At 40.5% G+C, this 25,588-nt stretch overlaps 1 pseudogene; it reads left to right on the top strand.

The window, feature by feature from the left end:
- Positions 1 to 22,369, top strand: part of LOC139950948 (alkaline phosphatase, tissue-nonspecific isozyme-like) — a 110,087-nt pseudogene extending 87,718 nt beyond the window's left edge.
- The last annotated feature ends 3,219 nt before the right edge of the window (positions 22,370 to 25,588 follow it).

Below are 25,588 nucleotides of genomic sequence, written 5' to 3'. Positions count from 1 at the left end.
TTAAATCGAGCGAACCTTTTCTTTATTTTATGTTTCCAGTATAGACTTTATCTTGGGCCCCATAAGGGTTGTTTTCTTCTTTATTTTTTCGGGTGACCTTCAATGGTTAACTGTCCAAGACCTGTCATTTGAATGTGTTTGAATGTTTTTTTTTTTCTCTTTTTTTTCTTAAATGTTTTTCCAGTTGTTGTTTTTTGTAAATATTCACCGACCATCTGTTGGCGTGCCAGACATCTTGGCATATTATGTCCAAAAGTGCCAACAAATTAACCGCATGCCTTTAACGTTAGTATAAGGAAACAACAAGTTAACCAAGCGTTTTTAAGACTGCACAAATATCAGAATTGACTGCCTCAAAATGAAATTGAATGACTAAACACACGCCTCAAAAACACTCCTGCGAATTTGAATGCAGCTTCGATGAATTGTTAAATTGAATGATTGTTTTGTTAAATCGAATGCCGTAAAAAGTAGATTTGACTAGTTTAAAATGAAATCGAATGACCCTTTTTTAGAAGCATTCGATTTCGTGCGAAATAGAATAGGCTGGTGGTTAAATTGGCTGCTCATTTTCCGAAATTTACCGAGAAAACCTATATAAAACATTGTGAGAAACGGCTCCCTCTGAAGTGACGTAGTTGTCGAGAAAGAAGTAATTTTCCACGAATTTGATATCGAGACCTCAAGTTCAAAATCTGAGGCCTCGAAATCAAGCATCTGGAAGCACACAACTTCGAGTGACAAGGGTGTTTTTTCTTTCATTATTATCTCGCAACTTCGACGACCGATTGAGCTCAAATTTTCACAGGTTTGTTATTTTATGCATATTTATGTTGAGATTCACCAAGTGAGAAGACTAGTCTTTGGAAATTACCGAGAGTGTCCACTGTCTTAAACTTTTACTGCCAACGACACTTTTCGGTAGTAAGGGAGATCAAGATAAAATGCAATATTGTGTAACTAGCTCGTATTCCGAAAGTGAGGAAAATTATATTATCCAAGTTCACACTAAGATGGTGTATTTTGTTAGTATACCTTTTTTATAGCAAGATTGGTTTCAATTTCATTTTGACGGTTAAAGCAATCACTGTACCGACATGTACATCGCCTCTTTGACATAATATTGTGACATCATCACATGTTTTATACAAAGGTGGTTCAAAATGAAACCCAATATTTCATCTGCATTAAAAAGAAAGTGCTCTCTCATGTTAAAACAAACAAACGCAAAACTACGAGGAAGTGTTATATATTTCACCATATCGAGACGTGTTCGGGAAAAGAAGACACAAAGGAAACGTCTTCCGGTAACTTTACAACGCTGTGTACTTTCGATCACAAGTTATCATTAGTTTACCATAATAAGTATTGGTTATTAACAAAGATATCAACAGAAGATAATCGTTACCAGTTGTTTTGTGAATTATTTGTTCTTTATTGCTTCAACAGGGTAAAGCTTTTTCCACCAATTTAAAATGTTTGAATTAAAATTGTCGGCACAATCGGCAGCCACAATGAATTATTGGTCTAAGTCTGTATCAAGGAATCTGAAGTTACAGTTGTTTTTAAGTACTGTTTAATAAACTGTAAGCTTTTTGTTGCGTAGTTTCATTTTGCATGTTATGGAAAATGAAAGCTGTAGAGTCGTTTCAAGGACTCATCATTGCACCCTCGGACGGAATTACAGGCTGCAGAAATTTCAAACTTTCCCAAAAAACTCAAAAAAGGGATGAACGAATATTTATAGCACTGTTTACGTGACAAAAACACGTTGAAAGTTTTTGTCACAATACACGTTTGCAAAATCAAGTGTTCAAATGAAACGCCTTTTCCATATTTATTGTCCTGCAAATAAAAAAACAATTAATAATAAAGTAATTTTATTCGATTCATCTAAACACACGTTCGATTTTCCACAATTAACTCATTATTATTATTAACATATGTTTAAAAACTATATAGTTGCATATTATTTTGTTTAAATCGTTGTCTAAAACATTTAAACGTTTCCGTGTGTTTGTATGTTTGATTTAGATTTCGTACAGCAGGAATCCAGTGAAAGACGTGTAATGGTTAGAGTTACTATCTACTGGACCGCTTACAACTAAGTGAACTTGATCTCCATAGTGCAGGGGAATCACTGCACTGCTGCTCACTTGATGATTACCTGCATCGCGTACACGCCCTGTAACAATTTTGTTACCGTTCTTCCTCAGGTAGACATATAGGTTAGACTCACTTGATGATTTATAGGCTGAGAACATCAATACGTATACCCCAGGCACATTACACGTAAACGTGCCGTTATTCAAGTTGAAATCAGTCCCTTCCTCTGAAAACAATAACTCTTCAAAGGGCAGAGGAGCATAGACGGATGGAGGGTTGAAGGCGGTATTCCTCACTGCAGTGAAGGCGGACCGTCGCGAAATACATTCACCTGCTTCACCAGTCTGTCCAGCTGGTCCAGGTTCACCTCTCTCACCCTTCAGACCATTCATCCCAGACAGACCTCGAAGTCCCTTTCTGCCCTGGTGACCGACTCCTTGCTCTCCCTTCAGTCCATGATCCCCTTTAGCGCCTGGCGCACCAACCAGTCCATCTGACCCGATGTCTCCATTTCCCCCGGGCTCACCTGCTTCTCCGGTCTGTCCAGCTGGTCCAGGTTCACCTCTCTCCCCCTTCAGACCATTCATCCCAGACAGACCTCGAAGTCCCTTTCTGCCCTGGTGACCGACTCCTTGCTCTCCCTTCAGTCCATGATCCCCTTTAACGACTGGCGCACCAACCAGTCCATCTGATCCGATGTCTCCATTTCCCCCGGGCTCACCTGCTTCGCCGGTCTGTCCAGCTGGTCCAGGTTCACCTCTCTCCCCCTTCAGACCATTCATCCCAGACAGACCTCGAGGTCCCTTTCTGCCCTGTTGACCGACTCCTTGCTCTCCCTTCAGTCCATGATCCCCTTTAGCGCCTGGCGCACCAACCAGTCCATCTGACCCGATGTCTCCATTTCCCCCGGGCTCACCTGCTTCTCCGGTCTGTCCAGCTGGTCCAGGTTCACCTCTCTCCCCCTTCAGACCATTCATCCCAGACAGACCTCGAAGTCCCTTTCTGCCCTGGTGACCGACTCCTTGCTCTCCCTTCAGTCCATGATCCCCTTTAACGACTGGCGCACCAACCAGTCCATCTGATCCGATGTCTCCATTTCCCCCGGGCTCACCTGCTTCGCCGGTCTGTCCAGCTGGTCCAGGTTCACCTCTCTCCCCCTTCAGACCATTCATCCCAGACAGACCTCGAGGTCCCTTTCTGCCCTGTTGACCGACTCCTTGCTCTCCCTTCAGTCCATGATCCCCTTTAGCGCCTGGCGCACCAACCAGTCCATCTGACCCGATGTCTCCATTTCCCCCGGGCTCACCTGCTTCGCCGGTCTGTCCAGCTGGTCCAGGTTCACCTCTCTCCCCATTCAGACCATTCATCCCAGACAGACCTAGAGGTCCTTGTTTCCCTGGTTGACCGACTCCTTGATCTCCCTTAAGTCCTGTATCCCCTTTAGCGCCTGGCTCACCAACTAGTCCATCTGACCCCATGTCTCCCTTAGCCCCGGGTTGACCTACCTCACCAGGGGACCCTACAAGCCCTTGACCATGGTTCCCATTTGACCCGGGAATTCCCGGTATACCGGCTGGGCCCCGGCAGCAGGAGTTACACGTCGTCTCCGGATCAGGTGAAACTGCTGTTTTAGCCACCATGAACGGAACTTGCAAAATACCAAGAAGAAGGGTCACTGTTGCTATGGTAATCTTCATCTGTAATTTAATAGGATACATAAAACAAACGATAAAAAACATGCAGCCATAGCAGGCGCTGCTCTAGCGGTGACCACCAGTTTTTTGTCAGCTTCAATTTATTCACGTTATCCATGTGTTTGTGGAAGTTCTTTATCGCTACTTTCCACATTAACCACGTTTTAGTCAATTTGTGTTTCGCTGGAATGAGCACGTGTGTGTTAAATTATGTACTTGGCCTTATTGATCGTAAGTGTTCTGTTGTGTTGAGCTAAATAATCGCTCCACACAACAAAGTGGCTACCGCTAAACACTTCAGTACCTACTTAGCTTACGGCAGGGTGCCGTTGGCTCGTTTGATCTTCAACGTATTGAATATCGTGTTGAAATGCTCCCCAATGACACCCAAACAACTGTCAGACAATTATAAACAACTTTAAAAGGAGAAAAAGAGGAAATATGGGTGGTGAGGAGAAAGAAATTTAATCAGACCGGTAGAATCTTTCTCCCAACAATGGTATTGTCCATTGCCGTTCCCTATGCCCCAAAATGGATGAGCTCGTTTAATCACATGCGTAAACACAGAGACTCTGGTATCCTTCACCGAGACATTGTTAGACAATACAACCCAGAGTAATGATCTCCATATAGACGGCTTTCGATCTCGGATTCGACTTGACAGAGATTCCAAAATTACAGGGAAGATACAGGGTGGGGCGCGTATGCCTCTATATTAACAAGAGATGGTGCAACATAGTGATTGTTTGAGATAAGACCAACACCCTATACATTGAGCTCCTGTCCGTATCACTTCGCTCATTTTATAATCCAAGAAAGATTCCTCAACTTGTCTACATTGTGAGGATTTCTCCTCGTGTAAAAAGATACGATATCTACGAATAGTCTAACTACTGCATAGCGCAAGGCAGCGTATTGCATGGTACCTCGACGTTTGAAATAATAACTGCACTTGGCATCACTGTATTCTCCTTCGAACCCAATTAGTGTATACCGATTTCCCAATACGCTGCCACTACTTAATTTCATCAAAAGTGGTCGTCCGGAACACGTCAAATAATTTCGACATAGGTTCAAAGCATAATCCAAAGACGTATATCGGCGTATTTAGCCGTGATCTTAACTTACGGCACTGTCACACCTTGACGTTTAAGTCAGCGTATGCCGACGTATGACAATTTCTCTTAAACGTTGGCATCCGCTGAACTTTTGATGGACTTTTCAAGTTTGAGCGTATACAAAGCCTATTCAAAACGAGTTGGACGTATCCAGACCGTATTAGTAACTTACTTAGAACGTTTCAATAACGAATGCTTAGCCTGTTAACAGCGTTCACAGCTTATGTCCTACGGTAATCTAACTACTGCATAACGCGCGGCAGCGTATTGCCGGCGATCACATCCAGTTGCCTACAAAGAGGGTGCCTCTTGACGATTGAAATAATAACTGCACTTGAATTGTACTATCCTCCCGCGAACCCAATTTGTATCCGATTCACATAAACGCTGCCAATACGCCATTATACGGTAGCTTTAAGTTAGAATCACGTTCATTAAGTTCTGTGGTCGTCCGAAGCACGTCAAATACGTTCGAGGTAGGTTCAAAGTACGTTACTACTATTGGATGTTAAGGCCCTGTCACACCTAGACGTTTTAGCAAGCGTATGCCGACGTATACAAAATAGGGGCGAATACGCTGGCGTACGTCGAATAAGTTATGGGTAAATTTTGTATAAGTTATGAGCACGCTGAAACACGCCGTGTACGTCGTAGTAAGGCGATGTCATCGAGAAATTGTGTGCATGCACAACAAAATCTAAGTGTGCCAGCGTGTGGTTCATAAGTTCCGCATAAGCTGTAGGTGCGTTATACGATCGATGACACACGTTCACACACGTTACTTGTAAGGTAATCATAAGTCGACATACGTCGAGATAATGTCTAGCGTACCAAAGACGTTTTTCTTATAACCTATATGAGTAAAGTGCTTTGAACTTACGTCGAACGTATTTAACGTGTTCCGGATGACCACATAACTTACTAAACTTGTTTCTAAACTTACAGCTACCATGTAATGGTGTATTGGCAGAGTTATGTGAATCGGTATATACAATTTGGGTTCGCATGAGGATTAATACGATGTCAAGTGCAGTTATTATTTCAATCGTCGAGAGGCACCCTCTTTATAGGCTACTGTATGTGATCGTCGGCAATACGCTGCCCCCGCGCGCTATGCAGTAGTTGGACCATCGTAGAACATAAGTTGTGAACGCCGTCAACACGCTAAGCATTCGTTATGGAAACGCTCTGTGTAAGTTACTTCTACGGTATGCATCCGTCCACCTCCTTTATGATTACGCTTCGTATACGCTAAAAATTGACAAATCAATCGATAGTTCAGCGTATGCCAACGTTTTAGAGAAATTTGCAAACGTCGGCATACGCTGACTAAAACGTCAAGGTGTGACAGGTATGGCAAGCCATAAGCCCAATAATTCGATAAACACCGTTTATCACCGATAAACACTGTTTATCGCCGATAAACACTGTTTTTCGACCGATAAACATTGTTTTTCGAGATAAACTTTGTTTATCAACTGATAAACACTGTTTATCGAAAAACTATGTTTATCTAGCGATAAACAGAGTTTTTCGAGGTGATAAACAGAGTTTTTCGATAAACACTGTTTATCAAGTGATAAACATGGTTTATCGAAAAACAGTGTTTATCGGTCAATAAACACAGTTTTACGTCGACGCCAGATGCCCAATAATTCGATAAACAGTGCTTATCAAGTGATAAACACTGTTTATCGAAAAACTCTGTTTATCGCCGAAACTGTGTTTATCGAGTGATAAACATAGTTTATCGAAAAACTCTTCATCAAGTGATAAACAGAGTTTATCGAATTGATGAGCATATGGCGTTGGCGAATAACTGTGTTTATCGAAAAACTAGGTTTATCAAAAAACCTTGTTTATCAAGTGATAAACTGTGTTTATCGAAAAACTGTGTTTATCGACCCGATAAACACTGTTTTTCTATGAACCGTGTTTATCACTTGATGAACAGTGTTTGTCGAAAAACTCTGTTTATCACTTCGAAAAACTCTGTTTATCGCTTGATAAACACAGTCTTTCGATAAACAGTGTTTATCAGTAGATAAACACTGTTTATCTCGATAAACAGACGGCGAAAAACAGTGTTTATCGAGATAAACTAAGTTTATCAAGTGATAAACAGAGTTTTTCTCGAAAAACAATGTTTTTCGGTCGATAAACAGTGTTTATCGGCGATAAACTTAGTTTATCGGCGATAAACACTGTTTATCGAATTATTGGGCATATGGCTTGCCATAGACAGGGCCTTCATGAGCGAGACGACTTACATCTACGTGTATATCAGCGTGTTTCATCGTGCTCTTAACTTATACAAAGTTATCCATAACTTATTTGACGTACACCAGCGTAGTCGCCAACATTGTCATACGTCGCTATACGCTGGCTTAAACGTCAAGGTGTGACGGGGCCTTCACCCATAGTTATTCGACGTACGCCAGCGTACTCGCTAAAATTTTCATACGTTGACATACGATGGCTAAAACGTCAAGTAGCAGCACCTTAAACAGTGTGCCACCATGCTTTGGCTTACAAAATATGCTGTCATAGTTTTAAACTGTGTCATTATTGTCGTAACAATAATGGAGGATGGTAACAATTTGTCCCCAAACAAGAGGAATCGATTATCATAGTAAAATAAAACAATTAATGTTGCATGCTCCGTGACGGGGTCCAGATTTTGTGTAAACTTTTGGGGCAAACAGGCAAACTCGGCTTCAACTCGGTTGCCCCTCCCCACGTCGGCTGTACAAAACACCGATCACCATAATAACTGTGAAAGTGTTGCATTATGTTCCATCTTGTTTTGTTTTACCCACAACATAAAAGAAAATAACAAAGTGGTCATGTCACACAATGCCATTTCATCAGTACTTGTTAATTTTGTTGACAGCTTTTGAATGAAGAGTACACACACATTAAAACGAGCAGAATATCAAGCACATTCAACTGAAACTGTCTAGGTAAACTTTTATTGCCCACTATTTGAACAAGACAATGTACAGAATACCAGCGGAACTTGCTGCTCCAAAACGGAAACCACTTGCAAGTATGGTGATAAAAGCCCCAACGACACAACACTATGTATCGTGGTTTCAAAGGGAAATGCAACGGCATTACAATCTGTACCACCAAACAGTACCACAGTACACTAATGTTGGCAGAGATCAAGTGACCCAAACACTACATGAGAACTTCAGCTGAATACGCTGTTAAAAATAATCCGTCAAAATTACGGTGCTTTGTATACCTGGCAGCCAGGGTGCTAGGTATTAAAAGTGCAGTAAATTTCAAAGTGGAGTTTAGCAAACTACTCCTTCAAGGCACAATTTACTAACTGCTACTGTGAAATTTACTGCATTTTACCTGGCACCAGCTGCCAGGTAAAGCACCGTTAATTTTACTGCTTTATTGGGTAGAGTGGTGCCCCTTCTTGGACCAAAAGTGCAACAAGAGGCTACCCTAAAATACACTGCATGCATCTAGAAGCCAAAGTCCGGGTCCGACAGTATAACGAGAACACTTACCTTGATGATGTTGTGTTCTTGTAGACCAAACTTTCTCAGTTTCTCTCTTCCGAGAAGATGCAAAGTTGTTATGAACACTGCTGCTGGTGCAGCGCGTTTAAATACTGTTGTATTTTCATTGAAGTGCCCATCAGTCTACTTCGATGTTTGATTGACAATCGATGAGCAGCCAATCATAGATACGTGTTAAAGTCACTGATTGAATGCAGTGACTTACTCTATCCTTGGTTTGGACGAGGCTGTATGTTACAATTGTGGGTCAATACCGTGTTAAAGTCACTGATTTATGGCAGTGACTTACTCTATCATTGGTTTGAATGATACTGTATGTTGAATGGATAACAATGGTTTAAAACTCTACGCTACATTGTGTAAGTGGTAAAGTCACTGATTGAAAGCAGTGACTTACTCTACCATTGGTTTGGACGAGGCTGTATAATACAATTGTGGATCAATACCGTGTTAAAATCACTGATTTATGGCAGTGACTTTCTCTATCATTGGTTTGAATGATACTGTATGTTGAATGGATACCAATGGTGTAAAACTCTACACTACATTGTGTATGTGTTAAAGTCACTGATTGAAAGCAGTGACTTACTCTATCACTGGTTTGGATGAGGCTGTATGTTACCAATGGAGATCAATTTGTACATGCTTTAATGGTATTGTGTTTTTACATGTATATCCGCCCTACTGGGTTGCACTGTGTGATTGCTTCCTGAAGTTCCTGGCCGTTTTCCTTCTATTTCCGCTCAATTGATGTATTTCCCTGATGATTGTGAGTTAAAGTGCAAGTTTATTATCAAAGAAAGAACTGTGTACGCAATATATATACTGTTCAGATGGATCTCTTTCGTGCTTCCACTCTTTTGAAGTATATGTTTACTTACACTAACTCAGTGGGTTTTTTTTTTCCGAAATCGAAATGCAATGACAATGTATTTATAGTACAGTGCGCCACCAACAGAGCAACATTAAAGGCACTGGACACCATAGGTAATTACTCAACAGAATTGCTAGCATAAAGACTTACATGGTAATGAGCAATGGAGAGATGTTAATAGTATAAAACATTGTTAGAAACGGCTCTCTCTGAAGAAACATAGTTTTTGAGAAAAAAGTATTTTCTCGAGTTGTTAAGGTCTCAAACTGAAGGCATCTGAAAGCACACAACTTGTGCGACGGGGTGATTTTCTCATTATTCTCTCGCAATTTCGACGACCAATTGAGCTCAAATTAATGTTCACGGGTTTGTTAATTTAAGAATATGTTGAGATACACCAAGTGGAAAGACTCACTAGTGGTTGAAAGTTACCTATTAATGTGTCCTGCCTTTGCCCTTAAAGGGTATTTTTAAACTGATTTTCAATTGTATTCTTTGTTTTCTCAGGGTCTACTACCACCGAAACGCAAAAATGCTTTTGGAAAACAAGAGTATTCAATGGAGCAAAAACAATCAATACAAAGCACAAAAATCAAAAACAATCAAATGAACTTTTGGATGAGATTGAAGTCATTTTGATTGTTTTAAAAATCACGTAAGGCAGGATTCCGCCTTGGGCCGGTGTCTCATGGAAATCTGTCCCCGGTGATTCTGTCCCCATTTTGGGCAACTTCTTTGACATAAAGGACTCGTTCATATTTTGAAAATCTCAAAATCGTCAACATGTGCTTAAAGGCAGTGTACACTATTGGTTAATTACTCAAATTAGCATAAAACCTTACTTGGTAACGAATAATGGGGAGCTGTTGGCAGTTATGAAAGACTGTGAGAAACGACTTTCTCTGAAGAGACGTAGTTTTCGAAAAAGAAGTAGTTTTCAACGAATTTGGTTTCGAGACCTCAGAATTAGATTTTGAGGGTCTCGAAATCAAGCATCTGAAAGCACACAACTTCGTGTTACAAGGGTGTTTTTTCTTTCATTATTATCTCGCAACTTCGACGACCAATTGAGCTCTAATTTTCACCGGTTTGTTATTTTATGCATAGTTGAGATACGGCAAGAGTGAACACTGGTCTTTGACAACATTACAAACGGTGTTTACACACATTTGCCCCCAGCTACATTCAGAGTACAGACAAGTTGCAAATGCATATTATGAGAGATTTATACAAACTTTGATCAGGATTTATTTAACACAAGTTTGAACTTACAAGTCCATTCCAATTGTTTTGGGCCTATTCATGTAAACCAAAAATGGCTTTGCTATATTAGTAAGAATAAATTGTGCTAAGTCATAGTCTTGAACATTCGTTTCAAACTGGCGGGGTCGTGGTCGTAGATGAAGGACCCGGCCTGCCTTCGGCTTAGTCTTTTGTTTACGGCCAAATTAACGCGGGGTCCAGTGGGAACGGGGCCTAAGATACTGTTGATTTTAGACAAACGCTTAAGACCTCGTACCACTCCCCTTTTTCATTGTTTTACTTATTGTTATGAACAAACAAATATCTGTAAATGCAGGAGAAGATTGTTGAATAAATAAATAGCATTGAAGAAGTCGAGGGCCCAGTAATTTGATAAATACTCCAAGCATGTCAATGAGAGGCCTACAATTTATTAAGAACGTGTACATTGAGGATCAACTATTTCGAATAGTGCTAAAAAAAAACGCCAAGATATTTTGATTTGGTTATCACAATTTACAGTCCATCATTACGGAATCATCAAAACGTGTATGTAATTAGATTGTATGCACATTCAATCGTTAAGGATTTGTAACGCTGATACGCCATCCGCTATTTACGCGGGGAGGGGTGGGGGTAGGGATGGGAGGGGAGGCGTTGGTGAATCCATTATGACGAATCAAGCCGTTATCACAGATTTAAACATCGTTGTTTTTTTCTGGAGGGCTTTCGTAACTATTAGGTTTTCGAGGAGATTTTTTTTAAACAAATCTTATTACAACTCCTCATACAATTATGCTGAAAAACCATACCAGCAAAACAAAGTATACCGACATACAAGGCTGTCGGCCTGACGGCCTCCGCATGCGGTTAGTGGTATGAGTGCGGATGACTTATGTGCACAGTAGTCGTACGATGTGACAGTGTGTATACGGGTGGGTCATGCGGTCTAATCGCACGCACCACGCACAGGGTATACGGGTGGGTTTACAGCGGCGTCTTTTCGGAGCGAATAACGCGACTGCCTTTAGCAAGGCTAGTGTGCCTGATAAGCTTCCCTGGGTCGACCCCGTGGTGCTCACTCGGGTGAACCCCTGACAAGAGCTAATCGAACGAACACACTCACCCTCTCGTGGTGATGGCATGTACCTCAGGTCACCCCAAGTGACCCACTCCACAAGCAGGACATTGGGGGGGGGGATGGGGGCTGACCCGGATGAGCCCCGTCAAAGCTATTCGAACGTACCGGGCAGATCGGGGTCGACCCAGGGAAGCTAAACGAACGCACCCACTAAATTGAGTGCGCCCACCTGGTCAAAAATACGGCGCATAAAATCAGTCTGTGACTATTTCCTGTCCCCTAGACCTACAATACCGACAGGCAAGTACCGGACTCGGCTGGTACGGCCACTGCTTATTTTAGTGGTGTTAAAAACAAGACAGCAGTGATAGGCCTAGACGATTCTGCTATTAAAGGAGATTGTAAATCTAGTCTCAATGCTAATGTGGAGTCTGTTATGATATCTGCTCAAAAGTCTGGTAAGTTTAAAAGAACGTCAACATATTCATATAATGTTTTATAACACACCTCTTGCCTTTTCTGTATTCTGGTTGGCTGAACACGGTCTCGTGGGATGAGCTTAGTCTAGTGATCGGCGCATGTGTTTTGCGGGAACTAGCTCTTTGAAAATAGTGCCCGGTTACAGCGCCCTCTCTTGACTTGAACCGTGAACAGCAGCTACAAAACATCCTTTCTTTTCCACGTGTTGTTCTTATTTCACATTTAAGACCGACACAATTCGGTACTAGTGTACGTCTATTCCCCCCTCGGGCATGTTAGTGACCAGAAGAGGTGCCTATTTCCCTTGGCCTTCAGCCTCGGGAAATAGGTCCCTCTTCTGGTCACTCAAAGTCCCTCGGGGGTAGACGTACAATTACCTCTTTGCCAGTCAATATGTGTATAATAATTATGATTTACTTTCATTGATTTGTTGTCAAGTGTTTTGTAATAATTTTAGTCTTGTGTTCTTGAAATTGTATCGATCGAATATAATATAGCTAATAAATTAGGTTTTCGTTGCTTTGTGTGCTTTCTAAAGGCAAGGCAACGGGATTCGTCAGCACTGCCCGTGTGACACACGCTACCCCTGCCGCACTTTACGCACATTCGCCCCATCGAGACTGGGTGTGTGACTCTGATATACCGCAGAAGGAAACTGACATCGGTTGCATTGACATCGCTCACAGCAACTCATAACACTCGGACAGGATACACAGGTACAATCTGCAACATTGACACAAACCAGTGTTTGCGTTCACTATTCTGAATGTACCGTTTGATTATTCGCCACCCTCTGTCATGGGTGTTATGGTTTTTGAATCAAAGTATCTCACAAACTGACCGGCACTGAAACAGGTAGCTGGAAGCACTCGATATAGAACATAATAGATGTTAAATTAGAACGATATAGAACAGTTAATCAATTTATATAATTTTTCAAGCGTGCTACATAATGAAAGGTTGGCGAAAGCCATTATTTCAAACTTGTCAGTATCACCTTATGCATGGTGTCCGTTAGCCTTGATCAAGGCGCTACAGCCAGCCGCGACCTGCAAAATCCCAGTCCCCGTCACTGAGTTCCGCCAGCGCACCCCATACATAACACAGTGCATATAATACGTGTACAGCGTATGTACACACACGTACCTACTGTATGTATGTACATTACATGTACCATCTGTATGGTACACGTATGGTACATCATGAGTACTTTCTAAGTAGCGCCTTGATGGTTTTGTAACTGCCAAAATTTAGGGCGGAGCTCATTATGGTAGTATTTACTAACAACCCGTTCTCATTGGTTGTTGGTTGACCTATAAACTCTTGCTGCGATGTCAATCACAACGTTCTGCAAGCACACGCACGTGCTCCGACGTAAACAACAAGCCGTGGCTGCTGTGCAAAAAAATGCAATGGCGGCGGGCGAGAGGAAAAAATCCCTACCCTAAAACAAAGTTGTGTAAATCAATGGTGTATAATTTGCAACAGTAGCCTACAGCGTGGCACAACTGCAGAAGCTTTCAACAAGATAAAACAACCAAGTTTAATGCACCAATCATGGATTTAAAAATACGAAGGAAGAAAATGGGACCATACAGTGTGTGAAGTGTGTTTGAGAAAAGTTCAAAAAGTATCAAGGTGTCATGGGTTTCCGGCAATGGCTACTTGGTTTGAATTATGTTGGGCATACCCCATCCCCTTGAAGCACTAACATTTAATAAGATTCTGTTTTCCCCATTTCAGACCAGATGAGATAAGAAACCCAGCTGTTTATTTTGTCTACACATACTATGCGTTACGTTTCTCGCAGTAAATCAAAGTTGGGGATCGAAAATAAATTATGTGTTGGTCAAAAACATACCAGACGGTAGAAGATGGCGTGTGGCTGAACAACAACTACAAGTAAAGATCAATTTCATAAACTAACTCTTGCCATACTACTACACTACAACGTTACACTTATAGTAAAGCAGCTTCCCATTCAGGGACAAATCTACCAGCTACATTGTACTGATGCTAGTCCTCGTGTTATAATGAAACACAAGACAACGGGGCCAAGGAACCCCTCCTCACTTTGAAGTTTTTTGACACCGTACCGACCGAGGGAGGCTTGTCCGGCTCACATCGGTAGCCCGAGTACCGTCCGGCAGCGCATTCAGACCCATTATGCATCATAGTGACACCACGCTCATGTCCATACAGCTAGCTAGCGTACAGCGTTACACACACAAACATACACACATGGACGTGGCATGATTGCTAGCAGTATGACGCCATTCTCAATCGCGCTTGTGATTGGCCAATGTTTAGAATGACATGCCCAGATCATGCACGCCCTTTTATCGGAATTCCGATAAAGCTGTTACAGACCCATCAAGGCTGTTGTTTGAGCCACGTGTGCGAAGTTGAAAGTAGAAAGACACGACCGTACTCACGACTTCGCTATACAGTTCTCACTGTACAATGTACTGTACATACAATGAACTGTATACATGTACATTGTTCGTGTATGCACAGCGTGCAGACTGCCGAATCGCGCCGGGCCGGGGCACACTACGCCAACAGCCTTGAGTCAAGGCTAGGTGTCCGTCTATTTAAGAAGCAGCTTCCTAGAATACCCTTCCTGCTAGTCATTGCTGCATGCCGACCACCAACTTCATGGTACGGTCATTTTTATACTAATTCTTCATGAATCTATGCCAGGTTATAATGGGTGGGGGAAGGATGGAAATGTTACCGAGAGAAGCTGCCGACCCAGAGTATCCTAAAGACTCTTCTAAAGCTGGATCTAGAAATGATGGACGAAATCTCATTGGTTGTAAACCTGATAAAACTTAAACCCAATTATTGATGACTATTGCACCATTTTGCTTTAACAGCTTCTGATCCCATCCAGATTCCATAGAAACCGAGCTACTGAAATCAAAAATGCTGAATTGATAATGGTGAATCAATAATTTGATCGATAATAATTAGTCGATATTGGTGAGTCGATATTTGTAAACCAATAACGACTACTCGATGTTGGTGAATCGAGAATGGTGATTCGATAATATTTGTGAATCAATAACGGTGAACCGATAGTCGTAAAAATATAACTGTGTATCAGAAATGGAGAGTCGATAATGGGAAAAGATAATGTTGAAACGACCATGGTAAATCAATATTGGTAAGTCGATAATGGTGAATCGATAACTGTCCATGAGCCGCAAGGCGCTGACATTACCATAGAGACAGCATAGTGCGTTTTTACAAATCCAAAATTATGTATGATGTATACTTTACATATAATTTAGTACTATTAGTTACGTTTCACTCCTAAGCTAGGAGCTTTGTAAATTATATGTAAGTAACATCATACATAATTTTGGATTTGTAACAACGAATCTTTAATTTAATATACTTCCGCAATCCAGATGAACTTATTTAATGGTAATGAATCTATTCGTCTTATTTTCCTTTTTCTTTTTTTCTGTTATTGTTCTGTTTAAAGTTTGTTTTCTTGTAGAAGTATCTCTCATCGAAATAGTTGCACTTGATCAAACCTTGACTTTATAGATGTTTTCAAGATAGTTATAGTTCCACAGCATTTAGTTTTCTTTCGGTCACATGAAGCTCTTAACAACCAAGTAAAGGATTTATTTCACTCAATGTTTTACAATAATGTTTTGTTTAAGACGAATGGCAAGCAGGTAAAGACAAGACAAACAGCAAGTACGTGTGGAATTTGGAAAAATTTAAAGACGTCAATCCACTTGAAACTGACAATCTTTCAGGTGAGTTGTTGCTTAATGTACCACTTTGAACAAGTACAATCAATCGTCTGTATGGCACAGCCAATGTAACCAAGGTATGTCGTTTGGAACATGATTTTGCCTACAACCCTTGCGCCTCATCTATACTGAGCTAAATGTACATGTACGTACATGATGTGGGGTTGTGTCACTTATTGGCACGGGCTTTAGGCTAGATGCCGCACGTCGTCATTACAAACTGCGCTGACATAGACGTAGGTTACCATAATTGCCGTATAAAGAGAGTTAAGTTTTATATTCCAGCAAACCTAATTCGGTTTTACCCCATTACATTACCTTTTTTTTTGCACTTTTTTAATTTTTTAATTTTTTTTTACCAATATTACGTACAATCTGTGTCCATCTTATTAGAGAGGTTTCGCAGAGTCGCGGATACGGATACAGATATCGAACCGTACGCGTTCGCGTCAAGTGAGCTGTGTAGTTTTGTTTTGCAAAATTCTAACGAATACTCTCAACTTGAGGCTCAAGAGGGCGCTATTAACCAAATGTACAGTACATACAAACTCCACAGGCTAAACTGACATCCGTCGCCTAACTTTTTAGTCCATTTCTCTTTTTTGAAGCATGGTGGAACAATGTCCAACTACACCCATGTATGATACCTCTAAAAGACATGGTGAAAACCTGGTGCATTAAAAAATACCAATCCGCTCCAAAAACATGAACAAAATATAATCGTTCTTACTTAAGTGTATGGCGACAGATTCCCGTTTTGAGCGACTATTCTAACTTGTGTACAACGGTTATACGTCACATCCCCATGGACCTCCTCAAAAAGTGATGACGTATTATGACGTATCCGTTCACGTAAGAGTATCGGTTACTCTGCGAAACCTCTCTAATAGGGAGCTGTCAACCACGGAAGAAACCTTTGACTATCTCATTTATTTATATACACGGAACAAGTGAACAGGCGTAGGTTTGAACTTTATAACTATAGCCAGGACGATTTAATATTGAAACTTTTGTTTGACAGTTATAATAAGTTTGCTTACCTTTCAGGTTTGTTTGAGCCCAGTCACATGCAATTTGAAGGTAACCGAATGAATGACGTAGGGGTGAGCCCTCATTGTCTGAGATGGTAGAAAAGGCCATTGAGATACTTCAGAAGGACAAAGACGGGTTCTTCCTTATGGTTGAGGGCAAGTTATTATTACAACATACAGGTTTCTGGTTTTTGTAGAGTGTTGGCTAATTGGTTTCATGAGCCCTAGCCTTGTCCAAGGCTCTATACGTTAGCACCGACCCGCTCTGAATTCACGAGCTTGTCGTTAGGCCCTACCTCTTACTTATGTGGCTAAGAAAATCATTGACAATCTGAAACCTCGTTTTATGGAGTATTTGCATTGTCTCTTTGATGCCATTGTTCAGTCACAGGTTGTATGTATTTTCATTGTAGATAACTAAACCACGCAGGTTGGCATGGACGACCGAATAATAGCAAAACATCAACTAGATTTTGTCACCAAAGTAGACATTGCTGCAAACTTGTAATTAAAAAGAATACATCCCAATTGGTTGCAATCGAACATTCTTAAAAAATAGGGCCAACGTTTGTTATCTTTGTATTCATGTCTTTTCCAAGTTTTAAAATCTTGGTTGACAAAATCTCCGTCTATGATGTTGCTTTATCACGGTGTGGCCATCTTGACTTTATACTCCATTGTAACCAAACTGAGGCTGGTGCCATGTTTGCACAATGAATGATAGCATTCATTACTGTTATAGAAACAGGGAACATGACCAAGATGGTGACAGCGTGATTTAGACCTTTATCACGGTGTGGCCATCTTGACTTTATACTCCATTGTAACCAAACTGAGGCTGGTGCCATGTTTGCGCAAAGAATATTAGAATTCATTACTGTTATGGAAACAGGGAACATGACCAAGATGGTGACAGCGTGAACATTCTTCACGAACAAGACACACTACCAGATTTTTCATCAAATTTCAATAATTCAAATACAAATAATTTATATCATACTATCTTGATTTGAAACACGAAGGTGGCCGAATTGACCATGCGCATCATGACGGGTTAGCCTACCACGCCCTGCATGATACAATTGCAATGGATAAGGCTGTAGCCAAGGCGATGTCAATGACCAATGAAATGGAGACTTTATTTATTGTAACTGCCGACCATAGCCATGTACTCTCTATAGGGGGAGCAGCTGATCATGGTAGTCCAATACTCGGCAGAGGAGGTAAGTTTCATCCACAATTATAACTTTAAAGGCAGTGGACACTATGACTTCTAACATGCTTAAGCTCAATGAAAATAAAACTGAGTTCATTGTGCTTGGTACTCCCCAAAACCTTAAGAAACTGCCGAAGATATCTTTGCATATGGGTGATACATCGATTGACCTTACTGATTCTGTCAGCAACTTAGGGATAAAATTTGATTCGCATATGACAATGAGCAAGCAAGTTTCTAGCCTCTGCCAATCAACAAATTTTGAATTATGTAACTTAAGGAGAATCAAACGCTACCTGGATAAGGATACTCTCCATCATGTTGTCAGAGCTTTAGTCCTCTCTCGTATTGACTATGGCATTCTCCTTTTATTTGGTGCAACGTCATATGAATTGGACAGAGTTCAAAGACTATAAAATAGTGCAGGTCGTTTAATATGTTCCACACCATTGAGAGAACATAATTTATTACCCCATCACTTTATATAGGGAACTTCATTGGCTACCAATGAGAACGAATCCATTTTAAGATTGCTCTTCTCGTTTTTATGATTTAACAAAACTACACCTCATTGTTACCACTTAACTGTCACATTACACTCCTCCACGATTTCTTCGGTCCACACTTGACATCACTCGCTTGAATGTTCCCCGAGCAAACAAAGTTTTAGGTCAGAAGGCTTTCAGTGTGGCTGGGCCCATGATTTGGAACAATCTCCCAACTGCCATTAGGGAATCTAATACTCTGTCTGCTTTTCGTAAAGTCCTTAAGACTCACCTTTTTCCAAGTTAGTTTCTTTCTAGTGCGCTATGATCTTGATGGAATAGCGCCTTATAAATATTAATTGTTATGTTAGTTATTGTTATTGGTAATTACTCAAAATAATTATTAGCATAAAACGTTACTTGCTAACGAGTAATGGAGAGCTGTTGATAGTGTAAAACATTGTGAGAAACGGCTCCCTCTGAAGTAACGTAGTTTTCGAGAAAGAAGTAATTTTTCACGAATTTGATTTCGAGACCTCAGACTTAGAGTTTGATGTATCGAAATCAAGCATCTAAAAGCACACAACTTCGTGTGACAAGGGTGTTTTTTCTTTCATTATTATCTCGCAACTTCGACGTTTGATATGTTATTGTCTTTGACAATTACCAATAGTGCCATTGTCTTTGAAAAATTAAAAGCTATATCTTTCAAAATATCATTTGTATGCAAAATAGTATACAATGAATTTAAAGAGAGACTGTTTCTAACTATTATAATTCATTTACTTCCCTTTTTTCAAAGGGCGATATCTTTCGATAAATCCTTTTGTTTGTAGACTGCAGCTTTATTATGTTTTGAAACAAAAAGTAAACTCCGTTAAGTTACCCGAATGCAGACTGAATTCTGACCAGTAAGTAATGTTAACAAGTTGTGCAAGCTTCTCAGTTTTCTATAAGTGAATGGTGATTCATCGTCAAACCATTCATATTTAAATTCTAATTACAACAAAATGGTTTTGCATAAACGTCAAGGTCTGATGAATGACGGTTTGCCGTTTACAACACTCTCATATGCAAACGGCCCTGGAGGAATTGAGGAGTTAAACAGCTTCAAAAGTACTGGTTCGAGACGGAATCTGACGGATACCAACACAGGTAAAGCTTCAATTGATTACTTTGAGTATTGGTTTATACCACTCAAGTACACCACTCAGTTAAATTAAATCCGAGTATATGCAGACTTTTTCAAATATTTTAAATCTTAAACATATAACTTGGCAAAGTTACAGGGAAGTTTTTGCAAACACGATTTTGCCAAGGGAAAGTGCCCCTTTGCCATTTCATAGAGTTAATCATTAACTTGTGTAAACAATTATTTTACTTGTATTGTGATAAACATTGTTTTATTATTAAATTTTGTTTGTGCAGAGGCTGCCGATTTTCACCATCCAGCGCTTGTCCCTATTGATTCAGAGACTCATGGTGGAGAAGACGTCACTATTTACGCCAATGGACGAATGTCGCATCTTTTTCACGGGGTCCATGAACAGCACTACATTGCCCACGTGGTCAGATATGCTTCCGGGTTAAACTGCCACAATGGGGCGCCCTCTACTGGACCAAATTCCATTTTGGCTTTACTGTTTACGGAAGTTTATAGATTGAAAAATAAATTCAATGAATGTATTTTGTCCAGTTTATAGCAAAGACAGCCAATATTATAGTTTAATCGTGTTTGCAAACAGTAAAACAAACAACCACAAACATGACATTTGTTAACCTTTTTTACAGCCGCTTAAATCAAACCGACTTTTTCCAGTAATATCACTTTTGAATCATACATATACAAAAAAAGAAAAGAACGCCAGGCCTAAATGAGAAACTGACTGGATACATTTTAGTTTAATGTTTGATGAAAACAAATCCCAAAAATCAAATTACTTTGACATTTGAACATGTGATCTTTATATTAACGTAGCCCTGGTGTTTCCTCGCCTTGTCCATATACTTGTTCGCCGTGGTAGCCAGAGACCAGTTACCCGCTCTGTGAAAATGAGTAAAATTTCGCGCAATGCATTAGCGTGCAATGGACGGTTACATTATGTGGAAGGGGTCGTTGTGGAGAGGTTTTTATTTTGTAACAATGTTTTTTGTTCTACTTCTTTAGGATCAATATTTTCATTGTCAATATTCAGATAACTTAATTTAAGTCATGAAAAAAAAAAAAAAAAAACATGATTTTGTTAAGTAAACGTACTTTTGTTTCATTTGTGTCCCTTTTTATTTCTACATAGCGCGAAGTATCGCTGATTTGTATTCCTTGCAGTTTTGTCGTTCGGTACCCCCTACGTTCATTATGGTATCATCGGAAACCTTTGACACTCGCCTTTTCGAATATTAGAGGAGATTAAAGCCATGGTTAAAACTAAGGCTGCACAATTGTTAGACCAACAGAGGGCGTTATTTATAATACTCGGATGTTATTGTGGGCTTAGTGTGTGTGTTCGCCCCCCCCCCCCAATTTGTAAATATTATTTCAAATGTGACGTCAAGGTCACATGGGGCTCCCCAGGGTGATCAACCATTTCCCTCCAATAGATGTAAGTCTCACGATGATAAGGTGACCACTGAGCTTCCGGGCACCACAGAGCCATCAGCTGGGGAGATTAACGTGCGTGCAATTGTAGTGTGATTTTGTTTATGTCTGATCACTTTTTATCAATCCCAAAAACGTGTTTATCGAATGATTACATTTACAGTTACCAATCTCTAAAATCTGTAAACTTAAACAAATTAAAAGGAACAAGTAATGCGCCACCATCCGGCTCGAAGTGCCCGATTGGTAAGCAAAGTGAATGTGTTCACTACACTAGCACACCGAAGTTAGTTTTGTTTAAATAAACATAAAATGTTCATCTTATTCGAGCAAAAAAAAATCACCTAATTGTTTCTATGACACATCATTGCCCCCTTGGCTCGAAACTCCAACGGCAGTTTCGCTTTTTATCATTGAACAGACATTTATTAAATTTTAAATTAAATTGTTACCTCAAACGAGGTCAAATAAAAAGAAAATACACTGTCAATATTAATGTGTTTTGTCAGAACAGACTAATTTGCAAGCACATAAAGCAACATAAGGCCAGTTGTGTATTGCTTTTTACACGAACGTTTTACTATACTACTCAAGTCAAGCTTTAACAACTTTTTTTCAACAAACTGAGGATTTTAATTTGAAGACACCTTTTCTGGGGTACGTTACACCAAACCATAAGTTAATGGCTAAATTCTGTTGCTTTGAAACATTTTCTAATACCTTTCCATATTCAACAAATAATTGTAAGCATAAAAACCTTACTTGGTAATGAGCAATGGAGAGATGTTAAATAGTATAACAAAAATTGTGAGTAACGGCTCTCTCTGAAGAAAACTAGTTTTTGAGAAGAAGTACTTTCTCGAATTGTTGAGGTCTCAAATTCAAGGCATCTGAAAGCACACAACTTGTGCGACAAGGGGTGCCTTCCCATTATTCTCTCGCAACTTCGACGGCCAATTGAGCTCAAATTAATGTTCACGGGTTTGTTAATTTCAGAATATGTTGAGATACACCAAGTGGAAAGACTCACTAGTGCTTGAAAGTGTCCTAATGTGTCCTGCCTTTGCCCTTAAAGGGTAATTTTAAACTGATTTTCAATTGTATCATTTGATTCTCAGAGTCTACTACCACTGAAGCGCCCAAATGCTTTTTGGGAAACAACAATGTTCAATGGAGCAAAAACAAAAAAATCAAATGAAGACATTGCGAACAAAATGTATTTACTATTTTACAACTTTTGGATGAGATTGAAGTCATTTTGATTGTTTAACACGTAACGCAGGATTCCGCCTTGGCCCGGTGTTTTTAATGGAAATCTGTCCCCGGAGATTCTGTCCCCATTTTGGGCAGGTGTGTCAGGAGATTCTGTTCTTCCCTCCCCCTGATACGGCAAACTTGTTACAAACTATTCTTGCGATAGCGCCCTCTGTTAAATCACCCCACTCAGCCCATGTTAGTTTCTCAAACAGGGGAAAGAATCTCCGGCAGTACTGATTCCACTGAGACGCCGGCAACCCATCCGGGCGCCTAGTCCTGGAGAATTTTGCGTGGCCCTTGTAGTGGCATGAGATTTTGTCCGTTGGAGACAGTTTCTTCCTCTTACAGTGAGCGGTGACCATTGTCGTTTCTTCTGAAAGCACCCTTGTTAAGTTCCCCAGCGGAAGCTTCAGGACAAAAATCTACCAAGTACCAAGTACCCTCTTTTGGTTCAATCTGCTTCAGACCGTATTGATATCAGAATCTCCGAGGAAAAATCAATGGCACTTCTGCTCTTCGTTAACTGCGGCCCCCTACCAGCCCGGGGAAGACAGGAGGGGCCAGGTCGTTTTGTTTGTTTTCAGTTTTTCGGAAGCAAAAAGAAAACAACATGATCGGTCGCCAGTCAAATAAGACGAGTTTTGTTCCTCCGGCAACGGGGCCTACAATCCCAGCCAAAATGCCAATTCCCACGTTATATAAAACCATTCCCTGTCCACTTCCCACTGACAATAAACATCGTCTCCCCTGCCCCCGTCCGTCCCCATCTCAATGTTGAATGTAACCCAGAGGACCGGCAATCGGAACCAACATTGAAAGGGGGCAGGGCCCAAAGAGATATGGCCGGGATTGTAGCCTCGGTTACAACACCGCACACTGTACGTTTGTAGTAAATAGAAGCCAAAGGGGGCTTTGTAATTCTTATCCCCCTGGTTTCCAAGTAAATGGTGTTCGCGAGCAACACACACAACCAACGTTTGGATCTGTACACACCTCACATTGTACATTTTTTTTTATAACTTATACATAGAGGGCGCTTTGTAAATATTCCCATTTAAATAACACCACAGAGCCAAATTGCCCTTTACGTATATATTTTCTTACAGTTTGCCGTCTACATAGGGTGCGTTCGATTAGCTTCCCTTGGTCGACCCCGCGGTGCTCACTCTGGCGAGCCCCTGACAAGAGCTTATTGGACGATCACAATCGATAAAGCTATTCGAACGTACCGGGGCAGACCGGGGTCGACATAGGGAAGCTAAACGAACGCACCCATAGATTGCAGACTGGGACCCTGTCTTCATCCGCATTGATGAAGACAGTTACCTGCTATTTAGATCCAGTGATTTCATTGGATACAAAGATGTAATTGAATAAATCAACATCAAGTCGAGCGCCATGTGGGAGCTCGTCGAGCCTGCCGAGTGATTTATCTCCAGATGTTCCAATCCAGCATGCAGGAGCGTAGTTCCTCAGCGCTGGCCAAGCCGGTGTCTCGATTCAGGTTGTCTACGAAGGAGAGACGTCTTAAATTGGATAAATTCAGTGAATGCTACCGTATCTGGGCTTGTTTTATTTGGTCTGAGGTAACCTCGGTCGACCAATCAAAACACAGATATGGAAAGCTTACTTTCGGCCGCCCGCATGCTATGTGTCCACATGTGTGGTGTATTTATACTATACATACAATGTGCATGAACTTGCATGTAATGTTGGTGTATAATTTGACCGCGTAACTTTATGTGAAATGAATGTAGGTCAAAGATGAAGTACGCGCCGGTTTGGAGGTCGGTCTCTGGTGTTATTAGGGACCTTTTCCAAGTGACGTCATAACCATAGTTTTGGGGTCGCGGCTCTATGGGGCGCCAAATGTAAAACATTTATTAAACGCAATTATTTACATATAATTCATTATACAGCACATAGTTCATTATTCATCGATTATTACTTTTGACTTATATTTACAAATAACAAATTTTAAACCACACAATTATACATAAGCTTTGCAAGGGTGATGACACACACCGCAAGCATAAAGAATCATAATCACTGGTTTTGAATAGCTTACCATTACCCTCCATTTTACTTCAGCTAAAGAATTTATATTTAATATATATAGGCCCTGGCTACAAAAACTGTCTCCATTTGCAGTGGTATGTGGTAACCCGTTTTCTACACATTAACAGCCCCCCCCATACATGTTTTGAAAACACCCTACCTTTGATCTTGTTTTTCTTTAACTTGTCCATTATAGTTGCATCATGCAGTTTGCTCTCTAATCCAACCCTTTCACGTTTTCTCTGCATTGCTATACATACAATGCATTACACCCCACTTTTGTGGTCCAGTAATCCATTCTTTCATACGACCATCATTTGTACTCATACTCCTATTGGGGTTCGTAGCATAGTGCCTGCCCCTATATACATCCACGATCTTAGGTTAAAGTCACCTGGGCCAAATTTCATAGAACTGCTCAGCAAAAAAACTTTCACTTGGCAAAAAAAGTCTTCCTTGGTAAAAGAGTATTAGGCCTACCAACAAAATGTCCACGTGGTTTTCAGGAAGAGCAAGCAACAGCTGACTACGTACAAGCAATAGGCAACTGTGGCTGGTAAGCCTGTTTTTATCAAGGCAGAAATGTAATGCTAAACAAATTGTTGTGCCTAGCAGCTCTATGAAATTGGGCCCAGTGGGTTTTCAAATTAATAGAAACTTTGACTGGCTATAATATTCCCGTTTTTATGGATCCTTCCCTTAATCCATTCCCCCCATTGTCTATAATAGGAAATGTATTTTTTCCGCCTCGCAAGAAGGTCCAGTTTGGATCGAAAGCTAATTATAAAAGGCCATCTACCCACTCATTGCTGCACGAAGCTTTTATATGTAATTCTACACGCCATTTCATTTTTTTTTTTTTTTTCTTTTTTTTTTTTTTACAAACAATGATGGTTGTTAATTTTGCTCATGCAGTTATTTTGATATACATATTGGACAACTTTCATTTTATAGGGCAACGAAAGCGTTCGTTCAGTTATACACATATATTTTTTTGTTGTAAAATGTATTACTTTTAAATACAAGTAAAATAGTGGA

The sequence above is a fragment of the Asterias amurensis genome, chromosome 18 (assembly GCF_032118995.1).
Source record: "Asterias amurensis chromosome 18, ASM3211899v1".
In the NCBI taxonomy this organism is placed as follows: Eukaryota; Metazoa; Echinodermata; class Asteroidea; order Forcipulatida; family Asteriidae; genus Asterias; species Asterias amurensis.
The sequence above is the reverse complement of the archived record's forward strand: the minus strand, read 5'-3'. Positions and strand labels throughout refer to the sequence as shown.